A 14,262-nucleotide genomic window follows, 5' to 3' on the forward strand; every position below is an offset into this window, starting at 1 on the left:
CCAGACTGTTCTCATGGACCAAAACAGCAGAAATCTCCCTCCTATTCCAGACTGTTCTCATGGACCAAAACAGCAGAAATCTCCCTCCTTTTCCAGACTGTTCTCATGGACCAAAACAGCAGAAATCTCCCTCCTTTTCCAGACTGTTCTCATGGACCAAAACAGCAGAAATCTCCCTCCTTTTCCAGACTGTTCTCATGGACCAAAACAGCAGAAATCTCCCTCCTTTTCCAGACTGTTCTCATGGACCAAAACAGCAGAAATCTCCCTCCTATTCCAGACTGTTCTCATGGACCAAAACAGCAGAAATCTCCCTCCTATTCCAGACTGTTCTCATGGACCAAAACAGCAGAAATCTCCCTCCTTTTCCAGACTGTTCTCATGGACCAAAACAGCAGGAATCGCCCTCCTATTCCAGACTGTTCTCATGGACCAAAACAGCAGGAATCTCTCCCTCCTATTCCAGACTGTTCTCATGGACCAAAACAGCAGAAATCTCCCTCCTATTCCAGACTGTTCTCATGGACCAAAACAGCAGGAATCGCCCTCCTATTCCAGACTGTTCTCATGGACCAAAACAGCAGAAATCGCCCTCCTATTCCAGACTGTTCTCATGGACCAAAACAGCAGAAATCGCCCTCCTATTCCAGACTGTTCTCATGGACCAAAACAGCAGAAATCTCCCTCCTATTCCAGACTGTTCTCATGGACCAAAACAGCAGGAATCGCCCTCCTATTCCAGACTGTTCTCATGGACCAAAACAGCAGGAATCGCCCTCCTATTCCAGACTGTTCTCATGGACCAAAACAGCAGGAATCTCCCTCCTATTCCAGACTGTTCTCATGGACCAAAACAGCAGGAATCTCCCTCCTATTCCAGACTGTTCTCATGGACCAAAACAGCAGAAATCTCCCTCCTATTCCAGACTGTTCTCATGGACCAAAACAGCAGGAATCGCCCTCCTATTCCAGACTGTTCTCATGGACCAAAACAGCAGGAATCGCCCTCCTATTCCAGACTGTTCTCATGGACCAAAACAGCAGGAATCGCCCTCCTATTCCAGACTGTTCTCATGGACCAAAACAGCAGGAATCGCCCTCCTATTCCAGACTGTTCTCATGGACCAAAACAGCAGGAATCGCCCTCCTATTCCAGACTGTTCTCATGGACCAAAACATCAGGAATCGCCCTCCTATTCCAGACTGTTCTCATGGACCAAAACAGCAGAAATCTCCCTCCTATTCCAGACTGTTCTCATGGACCAAAACAGCAGGAATCTCCCTCCTATTCCAGACTGTTCTCATGGACCAAAACAGCAGAAATCTCCCTCCTTTTCCAGACTGTTCTCATGGACCAAAACAGCAGAAATCTCCCTCCTTTTCCAGACTGTTCTCATGGACCAAAACAGCAGAAATCTCCCTCCTTTTCCAGACTGTTCTCATGGACCAAAACAGCAGAAATCTCCCTCCTTTTCCAGACTGTTCTCATGGACCAAAACAGCAGAAATCTCCCTCCTATTCCAGACTGTTCTCATGGACCAAAACAGCAGAAATCTCCCTCCTATTCCAGACTGTTCTCATGGACCAAAACAGCAGAAATCTCCCTCCTATTCCAGACTGTTCTCATGGACCAAAACAGCAGAAATCTCCCTCCTTTTCCAGACTGTTCTCATGGACCAAAACAGCAGGAATCGCCCTCCTATTCCAGACTGTTCTCATGGACCAAAACAGCAGGAATCTCCCTCCTATTCCAGACTGTTCTCATGGACCAAAACAGCAGAAATCTCCCTCCTATTCCAGACTGTTCTCATGGACCAAAACAGCAGGAATCGCCCTCCTATTCCAGACTGTTCTCATGGACCAAAACAGCAGAAATCTCCCTCCTATTCCAGACTGTTCTCATGGACCAAAACAGCAGAAATCTCCCTCCTATTCCAGACTGTTCTCATGGACCAAAACAGCAGAAATCTCCCTCCTATTCCAGACTGTTCTCATGGACCAAAACAGCAGAAATCTCCCTCCTATTCCAGACTGTTCTCATGGACCAAAACAGCAGAAATCTCCCTCCTATTCCAGACTGTTCTCATGGACCAAAACAGCAGGAATCGCCCTCCTATTCCAGACTGTTCTCATGGACCAAAACACCAGAAATCTCCCTCCTATTCCAGACTGTTCTCATGGACCAAAACAGCAGAAATCTCCCTCCTATTCCAGACTGTTCTCATGGACCAAAACAGCAGAAATCTCCCTCCTATTCCAGACTGTTCTCATGGACCAAAACAGCAGAAATCTCCCTCCTATTCCAGACTGTTCTCATGGACCAAAACAGCAGAAATCTCCCTCCTATTCCAGACTGTTCTCATGGACCAAAACAGCAGAAATCTCCCTCCTATTCCAGACTGTTCTCATGGACCAAAACAGCAGGAATCTCCCTCCTATTCCAGACTGTTCTCATGGACCAAAACAGCAGAAATCTCCCTCCTATTCCAGACTGTTCTCATGGACCAAAACAGCAGAAATCTCCCTCCTATTCCAGACTGTTCTCATGGACCAAAACAGCAGAAATCTCCCTCCTATTCCAGACTGTTCTCATGGACCAAAACAGCAGAAATCTCCCTCCTATTCCAGACTGTTCTCATGGACCAAAACAGCAGGAATCTCCCTCCTATTCCAGACTGTTCTCATGGACCAAAACAGCAGGAATCTCCCTCCTATTCCAGACTGTTGCCATGGACCAAAACAGGAGAAATCTCCCTCCTATTCCAGACTGTTGCCATGGACCAAAACAGGAGAAATCTCCCTCCTATTCCAGACTGTTGCCATGGACCAAAACAGCAGGAATCGCCCTCCTATTCCAGACTGTTGCCATGGACCAAAACAGCAGAAATCTCCCTCCTATTCCAGACTGTTGCCATGGACCATAACAGCAGGAATCTCCCTCCTATTCCAGACTGTTGCCATGGACCAAAACAGCAGGAATCTCCCTCCTATTCCAGACTGTTCCCATGGACCAAAACAGCAGGAATCTCCCTCCTATTCCAGACTGTTCTCATGGACCAAAACAGCAGGAATCTCCCTCCTATTCCAGACTGTTCTCATGGACCAAAACAGGAGAAATCTCCCTCCTATTCCAGACTGTTGCCATGGACCAAAACAGCAGGAATCGCCCTCCTATTCCAGACTGTTGCCATGGACCAAAACAGCAGGAATCTCCCTCCTATTCCAGACTGTTCTCATGGACCAAAACAGCAGGAATCGCCCTCCTATTCCAGACTGTTCTCATGGACCAAAACAGCAGGAATCTCCCTCCTATTCCAGACTGTTCTCATGGACCAAAACAGGAGAAATCTCCCTCCTATTCCAGACTGTTGCCATGGACCAAAACAGCAGGAATCGCCCTCCTATTCCAGACTGTTGCCATGGACCAAAACAGCAGGAATCTCCCTCCTATTCCAGACTGTTCTCATGGACCAAAACAGCAGGAATCGCCCTCCTATTCCAGACTGTTGCCATGGACCAAAACAGCAGGAATCTCCCTCCTATTCCAGACTGTTGCCATGGACCAAAACAGCAGAAATCTCCCTCCTATTCCAGACTGTTCTCATGGACCAAAACAGCAGAAATCTCCCTCCTATTCCAGACTGTTCTCATGGACCAAAACAGCAGAAATCTCCCTCCTTTTCCAGACTGTTCTCATGGACCAAAACAGCAGAAATCTCCCTCCTTTTCCAGACTGTTCTCATGGACCAAAACAGCAGAAATCTCCCTCCTTTTCCAGACTGTTCTCATGGACCAAAACAGCAGAAATCTCCCTCCTATTCCAGACTGTTCTCATGGACCAAAACAGCAGAAATCTCCCTCCTATTCCAGACTGTTTCTCATGGACCAAACAGCAGAAATCTCCCTCCTTTTCCAGACTGTTCTCATGGACCAAAACAGCAGGAATCGCCCTCCTATTCCAGACTGTTCTCATGGACCAAAACAGCAGGAATCTCCCTCCTATTCCAGACTGTTCTCATGGACCAAAACAGCAGAAATCTCCCTCCTATTCCAGACTGTTCTCATGGACCAAAACAGCGAATCTCCCTCCTATTCCAGACGTTGTCATGGACCAAAACAGCAGGAATCGCCCTCCTATTCCAGACTGTTCCCATGGACCAAAACAGCAGGAATCCCCTCCTATTCCAGACTGTTCTCATGGACCAAAACAGCAGGAATCTCCCTCCTATTCCAGACTGTTCTCATGGACCAAAACAGCAGGAATCTCCCTCCTATTCCAGCAGCTGCTGAAATCAACGAGCACGCTGCGGAGCTCAGACAGGCAGCCACGCAGGCAACCAGAGGAAAACAGGCGGTAGCGAGCTAACTCTCCAGGATTATGTCTAGGCTATATCACTGACCCGTCTATTAAAATCATACGGAAGCTAACGAGTGAACTGTTTGACATTATTTGGCAGAGTGCAGGGCTAACTGACATGCCTGAATAAACCAGGGTTTTGGGTCATCATTGACATGTCATAATTTAAAACACAAGGGACTAACGACTGAACAGTTCCTGTGTATACGGCAGGGGAGATGGATTGGAAGGCAAGCCTAGGTCTATGACTAGGATAAGGAAACTGTCATTTGAAAACATTGAGGCTTACAGAGAAATAGGCTCTATAAATAGACTTATGACAAAGACTGTTTAAAGGCGTTTTCAACCACAGAGATGTTCAAATTGATATGAGTTCAGTATAGGCCTACTTTTCCCCAACATGATTCATGTCTCAGCTCTGGCTTCAACTTCATTGCAGAATGTGTCATTTTATTTTAAAATAGGCTACTATTGTGCGTAGTAGGCCGAATGTTTGTCCATTTCTCCACATTTCTAGGACCACTTCCTTCCACACAACACACTGGAACCTCCCTCTTAGATTTCAACACAAAGCCTTACAGTCTTCTACTCTCCGGATATCAATAAGAAAAATAAAACCGGAGCAGGAAGTGTGTGTGCTAACAGAGAGCAGCCATAGAACCGGGGCAGTTCAGTTCAAAACACTGTTTCCCAGACAGAAAGGTTGGGTGCAGCAGGAACAGCCTGGTGATGATTTACATAGCAGCAGTACAGGTCATATACAAATCATTTCTCCCAGACAGGAAATTAGTTAAGTGAAAAAATAAAATCTTGGAATGGCAATATTGAAAACAAATAAAAATCTGAAAAATGGCTACTATAGCATGTAGGCTAAGGCTAGTCTTCTGCTTTAAGGACCCTTCCCAGGATTCATCACCTAATGTCACAGTTTGACATGCTTTAGGAACACTTCCCAGGATTCATCACCTAAATGTCACAGTTTGACATGCTTTAGGGACACTTCCCAGGATTCATCACCTATGTACTCTGTGCAATAGTTATAACATGTCACGACTTTGGAACTCCCTTAACCTCATGTCACAGTTCGACATGCTTTAGGGACACTTCCCAGGATCCATCACCTAATGTCACAGTTTGACATGCTTTAGGGACACTTCCCAGGATTCATCACCTAAATGTCACAGTTTGACATGCTTTAGTGACACTTCCCAGGATTCATCACCTAATGTCACAGTTTGACATGCTTTAGGAACACTTCCCAGGATTCATCACCTAATGTCACAGTTCGACATGCTTTAGGAACACTTCCCAGGATTCATCACCTAATGTCACAGTTTGACATGCTTTAGGAACACTTCCCAGGATTCATCACCTAATGTCACAGTTCGACATGCTTTAGGAACACTTCCCAGGATTCATCACCTAATGTCACAGTTCGACATGCTTTAGGGACACTTCCCAGGATTCATCACTTAATGTTACAGTTTGACATGCTTTAGGGACACTTCCCAGGATTCATCACTTAATGTCACAGTTTGACATGCTTTAGGGACACTTCCCAGGATCTATCACCTAATGTCACAGTTTGACATGCTTTAGGGACACTTCCCAGGATTCATCACCTAATGTCACAGTTTGACATGCTTTAGGGACACTTCCCAGCATTACCAACATGCATCACCTAATGTAACAGTTTGACATTGAACAATGTGGCTGATTAAACTCAACTCCACAATGTACGATGGAGTTGAGCGGCGACTAGAGTGGGTGGACAGGAGCGCCGACGTAACAAAATTAAGTTATCAAAAACGCCTGATTTCAGCATCCAAAGAACAGCCTGTAATTACACACGACATTGGTCTACTGATTTCAGCATTGGTCTGTGTAATTGTGGGCTATTCTTTGGGTGCTGAAAAAAATAAAATAAAAAAGGTTACCACTTTATTTCAGCACCCAAAGAATAGCCCATCGTAAGTTGGTGGATATAGAGTTTAGCTGTCTATGAACAAGGTAGGCATAGAGCTATACACGGTGGTTCTGAGGTAGCCTAAAGGCTGGTTCACAGATTAAAGTGTTCAGTCAACCTATCTAGGCCTATCCAGAGGGCAACACAAGCTGCTCATCCCAGTCTGAACAATGAGGCTCTGGTCTGTGCTGCTGCTGTCTGAAGCGATTCCAGGTGGCCCTTTAGCTGACTCAGCATGTTGCTGCACCATGGCAAACTGCCTGATCATCTGTAGAGGACATCTGAGAGGGTTTAAAACGTGGTGATGTTGCTACCCGTCCTTATGGAAGTCACGCTTTAGGCTAAAGCAGACAGCAGTCGCTAGGCTATATGATAAGTTTGCTAGGCCAATATATCATAGGATAGGGTATTTAATGAGGATCCCCATGAGCTGTTGCAAAAGCAGCAGCTACTCTTCCTGCGGTCCACACAGAACATGAAACACAATACATAATACAGAACATTAAATAGACAAGAACAGCTCAAGGATAGAACTTTTTTTTTTTAGGCACAAGTAGCCTACACACACCATCTAGGTGAACTAGGGGAGAGGTGTTGTGAGGTGTTGCTTTATCTGTTTTTTGAAACCTGGTTTGCTGTTTATTTGAGCAATATGAGATGGAACGGAGTTCCATGCAATAATGGCTTTATATAATACTGTACGCTTTCTTGAATGGTGTGTTAACGTGTTACTGAGATGGTTATGTTAAACACTTCTCTAGGCGTTGAATGATCTGATCACCTGAACAGCACAACTGTGATTGCAACCCTTAAGCATATGTCTTGAATAAAGCTCAGAGGAATTAGGCTACTTTGTTAGTTTGGCCTATTACCAAAATAAAATATTATTTAGGCTATTGGAGGAAATGCTGTGGAATAATGAATTTTATGCCCCAAAGAAGCTTGTGACGCAAAGCTCGATTTAGACTTGAACGAATGACTACCAAAGCCAAATGTAGGCTCTCTCTCTATAAAAAAAGCTGTTTTATAAAGAATGGGTTTTAATGAAACGGAACATGATGAAGACTAAAAGAACCAACAAATCATACAATAATTCTGGCAAAGGTTTAGGGCAGCTAAAACACATAAAGCACTTTTGTGCTAAAATATCCAAATCAGACAATGTGTAAGGTATGCTTTTGCTACTGCTGATTGTTAATTCACCCTATAGCAGAGGCTGAAAAACACAAACAGCAACCCTCACTGGTTATGGAAGTGGCAAGCAAAGGCATCCTGTTTTCCAGACAGTCAGATGTAGGGCTGGGCGATACGATTACCAGACTTCGTAGCCACCTGTTTATTGATATATCGCCCAGCCCTAGTCAGATGTAGTACAAAACTGAGCGGAGGACGTTTGTGGATTAGCTAAGACTTTACACACCCCAGTCCCTTTTCTGCCAGCTGGAGCGGCAAGGGGAGAATTTTGGGTGGGAAAACTATGCCGATATTGTTTGCGATGAGACAATAGTTTACTTCAAATTGTCTTTTGCACTCTGTCCATAAAGCCTAAAGCTACATGTTAATAAGGTCAAACATTACTCAGCATAATATATGGCTTCTATGGAATGTTTAACAAAGTTCTCAGAGTAATTGATTAGTCATGGTTCAGCAACCGCTCTACAGGAAACAATATCATGCATTGCTCCAATTAGGCTACAGAATTGTAGGTATGATTCTTTAGCTTTTCAAACTGCCTGAGGCCAAGCAAGGGTCAAGAGGAAGTTTAGCCTACTCGGTTCAGTCATTTCCAGGTACAAATGGTCCATATTCACAAAACCCATCTGCCATAACAGTGACAGCACTGACTGAAGAAATGCTGCAACAAGATGCCTTGCATTCCAACTGAAACAAAGCACACAGGCAGACATCAAAATGCCCCGCTCCCAGCTGTCCACGTATATCTAACAACAGGCATCGTTTCACAATGGATCAGGGACAGTAATGGATCAGGGGATGAAGGAATATCTCAGGCTGGTCTGGGCACAACATAAAAATGCCAAGTTTTCAGGTGGTCCAGTCAGCTAGTTATGTTCCCAATTGTACTTCACTATTTTTTATTTCTGACAACTTTTACTCCACCACTAAGAAAATAATGTACATTTTACTCCATACATTTTCTCCGACACCCAAAAGCACTCGTTACATTTTGAATGCTTAGCAGGACAGTAAAATGGTCCAATTCACACACTTATCAGGAGATTATCCCTGGTCATCCCTACTACTACTGATTTGGTGGACTCACTAAACACAAATGCTTTTTGTAAAGATGTCTGAGTGTTGGAGTGTGCCCCTGGCTATCCGTAAATGTAATGTATAGGGTGGCAGGTAACACAGCAGTTAGAGCCTTGGGCCAGTAACCGAAAGGTCGCTGGTTCGAATACCCGAGCTGACAAATCTGTCGATGTGCCCTTGAGCAAGGCATTTAATCCCAATTTGCTCCAGGGACACTGTACTTTGGCTGACCCTGTAAAACAACACATTTCACTGCACCTATCTGGTGTATGTGACAATAAAACTTTTTGAAAGCAATGGAATTTAAGTCATGAATAAGGGTTAGCGCAATGCCCGTGCTAAATGGAGAGCTGTTTGAATTCAACAGGTTATCAAAAACTATTTTGAAAGTAGCGTGTCGTTATTTTGGAGTAGGGTAGATTTAAACTCAGCAAAAAAAGAACCATCCCATTAAGTCATAAAAATCCAAATAACTTCAGTTCTTCATTGTGAACAATTAATGAACATTCACCTGTGGAACGATCGTTAAGACACTAACAGCTTACAGAAGGTAGGCAATTAAGGTCACAGTTATGCCTTAGGCATGCTGCAAGGACACATAAGAACTGCAGATGTGGCATGGGCAATAAATTGCAATGACCGTACTGTGAGACGCCTAAGACAGCGCTACAGGGAGACAGGGGGGACAGCTGATCGTCCTCGCAGTGGCAGACCACGTGTAACAACACCTGCACAGGATCGGTACATCTGAACATCACACCTGTAGGACAGGTACAGGATGGCAACAACAACTGCCCGAGTTACACCAGGAATGCACAATCCCTCCATCAGTGCTCAGACTGTCCGCAATAGGCTGAGAGAGCCTGGACTGAGGGCTTGTAGGCCTGTTGTAAGGCAGGTCCTCACCAGACATCACCGGCAACAGCGTCGCCTATGGGCACAAACCCATCGTCGCTGGACCAGACAAGACTGGCAAAAAGTGCTCTTCACTGACGAGTCGCGGTTTTGTCTCACCAGGGGTAATGGTCGGACTCGCGTTTATCGTCGAAGGATTGAGCGTTACACCGAGGCCTGTACTCTGGAGCGGGATCGATTTGGAGCTGGAGGGTCTGTCATGGTCTGGGGCGGTGTGTCACAGCATCATCGGACTGAGCTTGTTGTCAGCAGGCAATCTCAACGCTGTGCGTTACAGGGAAGACATCCTCCTCCCTCATGTAGTAACCTTCCTGCAGGCTCATCCTGACATGACAATGCCATGAGCCATACTGCTCGTTCTGTGCGTGATTTCCTGCAAGACAGGAATGTCAGTGTTCTGCCATGGCCAGCGAAGAGCCCGGATCTCAATCCCATTGAGCACGTCTGGGACCTGTTGGATCAGAGGGTGAGGGCTAGGGCCATTCCCCCCAGAAATGTTCGGGAACGTGCAGGTGCCTTGGTGGAAGAGTGGGGTAACATCTCACAGCAAGAACTGGCAAATCTGTTGCAGTCCATGAGGAGGAGATTAATGCACTTAATGCAGCTGGTGGCCACACCAGATACTGACTTATTTTAGATTTTGACCCCCCCCCCTTTGTTCAGGGACACATTATTCAATTTCTGTTAGTCACATGTCTGTGGAACTTGTTCAGTTTATGTCTCAGTTGTTGAATCTTATGTTCATACAAACATGTACACATGTTAAGTTTGCTGAAAATAAAACGCAGTTGACAGTGAGGACGTTTCTTTTTTTGCTGAGTTTATGAACATGCAAGGGTCGGATTAAGCAGCCAGCTAAATAACATTAGCTAGCACCTATATCAATTAGCAAATTATCTTGCTAACTACTAGTTAGCACAATAGCTAGCTAGTTGTCTGGCTCACTCAATAGTAGCACTTTAGCTTTCGAAAACCTTTCTCAGTGGTTATTGACAATATAGTCAAGTGACCCCTCTAACAATGGAAATAAATGTCCTCAAAGATGGAAGGCAAGCAGGAGGAGGCGAGAACAGGTGGGACCCTTCTAGCCAATGAGGGCAGATACGTGTGAACTAGGGTTGGGCAGTATCCAGATTTTCATACCGTAGTATACGGTATTACTGGAAGTACACACAAGAGGCACTATTATTTATTTTATACATTTTTTTATGCACAAAACAATTTAGGCAGCATGGATCTTGATCCAGGTGTAACAGTATAACTTTAAACCGTCCCCTCGCCCCGACACGGGCGCGAACCAGGGACCCTCTGCACACATCAACAACTGACACCCACGAAGCGTCGTTACCCATCGCTCCACAAAGGCCACGGCCCTTGCAGAGCAAGGGGAAACACTACATCTAGGTTTCAGAGCAAGTGACGTAACTGATTGAAACGCTACTAGCGCGTACCCGCTAACTAGCTAGCCATTTCACATCCGTTACACTCGCCCCCCTTTCAACCTCCTCCTTTTCCGCAGCAACCAGTGATCCGGGTCAACAGCATCAATGTAACAGTATAACTTTAAACCGTCTCCTCGCCCCGACACGGGCGCGAACCAGGGACCCTCTGCACGCATCAACAACAGTCGCCCACGAAGCATCGTTACCCATCGCTCCACAAAGGCCACGGCCCTTGCAGAGCAAGGGGCAACACTACATCTAGGTTTCAGAGCAAGTGACGTAACTGATTGAAACGCTACTAGCGCGTACCCGCTAACTAGCTAGCCATTTCACATCCGTTACACTGGCAGGGATTGATTGGTTACAGCAGAGACAAGAAGCTTGATCTTGTCATCTAGCCACTTAGCTAGAAAGTTCACAAAACAAATTCAAAGCTTGAGCCCTGAGCTGGACATAACTATAGATGTGCCAAATAAATTAACTTATAAGCAGTGGAGTAGCATGCACCCCCGCAAGGCGTGGTGCCCACAACCCCCATTAAGAGAGGAAATCATACCGTTGGCATGTCTAAATACCCTGGCGTACAGTATATACAACAGGCCATTAATAGAGGACTCAAAATATATCACAATATTATTTATGCGCTTAGTTGGCTGTACCTGTACCAATACTTTTCCTTCAAAATGTCTGTAGTGTATGAACGGTTTGGCCTACAAACTTATGAACCACTCTATGAAAATGGGAGACTAACGAACACGACCGAGTTCGTGAGACCCCTACAAGTGTCACGGGACTCATCTGAAGGTAACCCATACAAACGAATTGAAGTATAGCGGAAGTTGTGCTAACAACAATATGAGGTTAAATGGGTAAAAATATATATATATATTGTAATGAAACAGGCCGTTCAGGTCGCAGTCTCCCTTGGAGGCATGGGTTGAAAGGAGAATGTAATGAAACAGGCAGGGAGCAGGTCTCGAACCCTCGACCTTCTAGCCCGAAGTCCGGCGCGCTATCAACTGTGCCGCAAAAGCATGCTCGTGCGGCAGAGTCGATTTCCGCGCTTATAAACCCAGGGTCGTTACAATATATATATTTCCTGAGCTTTCTTACATCTCCTAGATATTGGACACTTCAATATCTTATTCCTTGTGATTTATTATTATTTGCCATCTATGAATTTGTTTTTCGATGCTTCTCTTTGGGTTATAGTAGTAAGGGCCAAATTCAATATTTTATCAAAGATTTTTTGGGATAACTAAAGGGGTCCTAAAATTCAAAATCAAATAGCTAAATGAGCCATGGTACGACCAACGTAAAACAATTCCGTACGTTAGCTTAGTACCCCCCGGTGTTGGTTGGTTGTAAATTTGTATTTAGACCTTTTTTGGAAGTATATACCGGCCATAACGGGAGTAAATTAAGTTAGTTGCTCAGCGAAACTCCATATTTGGTGATCAACGAAAGTATGTTGACGTTATAAGCTTGCAGAGCTTTCGGGGCGTTAATACTTAACGCACAGATACAGCAGGTTCAGTTATCGATGAATGAGTTAACGGCACTCATGTCACGCTCATGACCAGAACCATTTAATTGCAGAAAATAACTCCGTTTTTGGAAGTTTTATGATTATTATTTGATACATTGAAATTGTAATTTGGCAAGTGTTAGTTAATGTACTAAGGTAGCTAACTAGCTAACGCACCATGCATGAAATCAGATTTGGGCTAACACGAGTAGGCTAGCTAAGTTAGCAATATCACTACCTGCGGCTTATTCAATCCATGTGAACTCGCTTGACGGTGAATGATTCTGCGTCGCTAACGTTGGCTACCATTTTCAGCCACTATCGTTTCTTTATTAGCCACAAAACGGTTTTTGAAAGTTGACCGGTCACTTACACTTACCAGTGATTTCTTCGAATACAACTTTTGAATGGGAGATCCGACGTCTTTGCACCCCGATAGCGCCACTTTCACCCCCAACTTTCAACGGTACAACAACAAGTGTACCCCTCCCTCCAACGCAGTAAAAATCGTGTCTTCCATACACAAATGTCATTGGTTAGTATGTAGGACCCGTACGATATCGACCAATAAAACATAAATTAGCTTCCTCTTTGGCCAATAGTGACGTTGAAACAGTATTGTGGGCGTGTTTCACTCTACTGCTGAAATTAAACCGGAAAATTGTTAAAAATAATTACATGATACTGGAGTGTAAGAGGTTGGAATTCATTTTTAATATTGTTAAATCTAGATTTTTCATGTTTCTATATTTCCTATCTGTATATGTGATTAAGGTACTCATAAAATGGCAAGATGTTGACCTATACGAATTATATTTTAAAATTTAGCAGTATTATATACGTTTTAAGAAGACACCACATTGCCATGGATTCACAGCTCTGGGGAAATTCGAATCCACTGTGTAAAGTAATACTTCCTTTGTGCAATGCCAACTCTATAATCAGGCTTTATAAAGATTGATTGATGTGCTCACAGGCATGTCAGAACATAGGCAGAGAACATGCCCCCAGGGTTGCGATTTACAATGCAACATTCTCCACTATGGACATAAAAAATGACATTAACAGCCTTTGAGAAATATCAAGGCCATAGAGCATAACAGCTTGCCTCTCCAAGAAACGTATGTTGCCTACTGTAAAACTTATCAACCTCGTACACCTAATACCATGCATTCATTACAAACCATTATTATTTGAGGCATCGGATCCTTGAAGTTGATGACATGACATGACAGATTTGTAGAGCCAGTATGATGGCCATCCTTGCAATAGAGAGTTGTTAGAGCGAGCTTACAGTGCCCGGGGACTTAAATACAACAGTATGTGTAGTCAGTTGGCGTATGTCTTACCTGGCCTTGAATAGGAGGACATTTCGTTATTTGAATGATGGGACAATGTGCATAGTTCATATCTTATCATACTCTGCTATATGTCTTGCTGTCCCTGGCATGTCTAGTGTCACCTGTGGATATTGCACCTACAGTGGCTCAGACGTTGGCCAGTTGTAGATAAATTCCACCAGAGGGCAGTCATTTAATACATACTGACCGATGGAAGGTGAGGGGTTACTTTGAGGCACAGGCACTGCATACTAGTCTATGTTTAGTCAGTGGCAAATGTAAATCTTGGTGGGGCAAAAAAATAAAACTGTTTAAGATGCATGCCAGCAAAGTCATTATACAACACAACACTAAACAATACATTAATTGCACTATAACGGTGACAAACAGTGCCCACAAACTATTAGGGCCTACATAAAGCTGTCTCTACAGCAGTTCCAACA

At 44.3% G+C, this 14,262-nt stretch overlaps 1 protein-coding gene across 1 annotated transcript in view; it reads right to left on the reverse strand.

Annotated features, from left to right (window-relative positions):
* Positions 1 to 12,966, reverse strand: part of LOC120019141 (CYFIP-related Rac1 interactor A-like) — a 48,988-nt gene extending 36,022 nt beyond the window's left edge. Inside the window, exon 1 of the mRNA XM_038962418.1 lies at positions 12,859 to 12,966. The gene's annotated coding sequence lies outside the window, so the exon portion shown is untranslated. The remainder of the gene's footprint in view (positions 1 to 12,858) is intronic.
* Positions 12,967 to 14,262: the final 1,296 nt, after the last annotated feature.

This window comes from Salvelinus namaycush, chromosome 24 (assembly GCF_016432855.1).
Source record: "Salvelinus namaycush isolate Seneca chromosome 24, SaNama_1.0, whole genome shotgun sequence".
Lineage (NCBI taxonomy): Eukaryota > Metazoa > Chordata > Actinopteri > Salmoniformes > Salmonidae > Salvelinus > Salvelinus namaycush.